Source organism: Priapulus caudatus, unplaced genomic scaffold (genome assembly GCF_000485595.1).
Source record: "Priapulus caudatus unplaced genomic scaffold, Priapulus_caudatus-5.0.1 Scaffold2107, whole genome shotgun sequence".
Taxonomy (NCBI): Eukaryota; Metazoa; Priapulida; class Priapulimorpha; order Priapulimorphida; family Priapulidae; genus Priapulus; species Priapulus caudatus.
Window position 1 is genome coordinate 15,999 of NW_014579168.1, and position 2,516 is coordinate 18,514.

Below are 2,516 nucleotides of genomic sequence, written 5' to 3' on the forward strand. Positions count from 1 at the left end.
GACGATGAGACTTACTGTTTCTCTTTCCCTTTACGTTGAGCTGGATATCGTAGAAGGGTTCTACCCGGGATGACATGTACTCGACGTGTTTGCAGTTGACATATGACTGCAAGTGCAACAACGGCAGTGACAATCAGTGCACATCCATTACTGAAGAAACTCTCGCCTCAAGAAGCAAGGTTTATTGCCTCTTAGAGAGTACATAAAATTTGGTAATTATCATTGGTAAAAGGTGGAAACAATAGGCATGTGCTCAAATCCGACAATTTTCCAAATATTGTAATGGCCCATTTTCCAGGGCTTTACAGCACCACAGCACATCCAGGATTTTCCAGGTCTGGAAACTATCATTTTAGAATTCCGGGAAATTCCAGAACCAATACGAACCCGTATCTAATGACCATACACAACCTGCCCATCAACAAAGGTCATAGGAAGGTGACTTCCATTTTATTACAGATCTACACATTTTTCACGAAGTTAGAATAGCCGAGAAAAAGTTCGAAACGAGCACACGACAGTGTTGAACCTTTTTTTAGTTTTCTTACATTCTTCGAACGGTTAAAATGACAGAAAAAAGGTTAACGGCGAGCAGGGTGGAATACGCTAGTATTTGATTCTTGATCATTAATCTAATGCAACTTTTCAGTCAGAACAACATTAAACAATAGTCTGAAGCTAGCCGCTAACAAGGCCTAAACATAACGACTTAATTTGTCTTATTAACACGTTCAACGCTGCCGGTGTTAACAATGCACCTACCGCCCTGCGCTGGGATTTTCGCGTTTTTACCGCATATTCACTTATTGATTTACCACATTTCCTTTGCAGGAAAGCTAACCAAACTAACACATTTACTCTGCATGAGTGTTATCTCACCCTTACATGTTCAAATAGTATGAAAATCGTTCCCCTTCATAATATATTGATATGAAAACATGGCAAAAACGGACATTTCGTGCATTTTTACGTGCTAGTAGCCGTATTTTGGTAAATATATCGAGTTATAAAATTTTGTTATTAGTAGGAAGTGTAATATAGATGTATACTTACTGTCAGACATAAAATACGACATATCACTGTCCGAATCAGAACATGTCTGCAACTTCTTCATCCGTCAGAGAACGTCGAACATTCGCGCGAGCTGCCATGATTACAAATAGCGTCCTTCAACGGACTTTAGCCCCCAATTTACCTCGAGTCTCAAAACTCTTAATTTCACGTTCGAATCAACGGTAAAGCATTGTATTCTTTAGTTCATGTAAGACTGTGGTAATATAGAATGTCCCTGTTTAATTTCTAGGTAGGTAGTGCCTGCTATCTGTTGGAAATCAGAGTAACAAAAACCAATAATCTATCCACGAGCTGACTCAAGTCATGGATCCGCAGGGATGCGTTTTGATTGTTCCCACGAGGTAACTCGTGGATCCGTAGGGTGTACGTGTTAAGGCAGTATTGGCAGCTTAGCAACAAAAAACCCAGCAATTCAGACCTCCTTTTCAACTGTGGCTAGAGACAATTACGAATACTTACGATCATTTTGCCTTCGAACAGTCTCGGTATGGTGCCATCCACCATGGTGCCCTTCATTTTGCATTCAACGTTATCCAGCAACTGCGGTAGACATTTTCAACGCATTATTATGTGTCACTCTGTGTCGAACAGTAAAAGTCTCCATATTTAATTAAATAAGGCTTATTAAAGTCATCTCGCGGCAAGCATCACGTTACGTCAAGCCGTTTGTAAATGCGGCTAATAATACAGACGCAACTTCATTCCGTACGCCCATCCCGCAAAACTCGTCACGAGATTCAACTTACGCACCCTGCACACTTACCAGGCGACACAGCTCCTGAACATCATGCTGCATGAACGAATCCAACGTCTCCCACCTGCAAGGTACGCAGAAACGCCCACGATTACCGCCCTGCTAGTGCGAGTCTCTACGAGACTGTGCTAACAAAGCTGCTCCCACGCACGCCCACCAAAGCTGCTCCCACGCACGCCCACCAAAGCTGCTCCCGTGAACGCCCACCAAAGCTGCTCCCGTGAACGCCCACCAAAGCTGCTCCCACGCACGCCCACCAAAGCTGCTCCCACGCACGCCCACCAAAGCTGCTCCCGTGAACGCCCACCAAAGCTGCTCCCGTGAACGCCCACCAAGCACCAAAGCGCTCCCACGCACGACCCACAAGTCTGCTCCGTGAAGACCCACCAAATGCTCCCACCACGCCCACCAACTCTGCTCCCGTGAACGCCCCAAAGCTCTCCACGCACGCCACCAAATCTACTCCCACGACACGCAACAAAGCGTCCGCAACGGACGGCCACCAAAAAGCTGGTCAGCGCCAGCTCCAAAAAGTGGCTCCGGTGAACGCCCCCCGCCCATCAACTGCTCCGTGAACGCCACAAAGCTCTACCGTGAACGTCGCCACAAAGTCTGTCCACCGCCACAAAGCGCTCCGTGAACGCCACCAAAGTGCTCCCACCACGCCCACCAAGTGGCTCCCGTGAAC

At 46.3% G+C, this 2,516-nt stretch overlaps 1 long non-coding RNA gene across 1 annotated transcript; it reads right to left on the reverse strand.

Moving 5' to 3' along the window:
• Positions 1-15: 15 nt before the first annotated feature.
• On the reverse strand, positions 16-1,929 carry LOC106818240. Its single transcript, XR_001395169.1, has 3 exons — positions 1,838-1,929; positions 1,534-1,614; positions 16-106 (listed from the first exon to the last, which is right to left on the reverse strand). It is a non-coding gene; the product is annotated as an uncharacterized LOC106818240 (long non-coding RNA).
• Between the last annotated feature and the right edge of the window lie 587 nt (positions 1,930-2,516).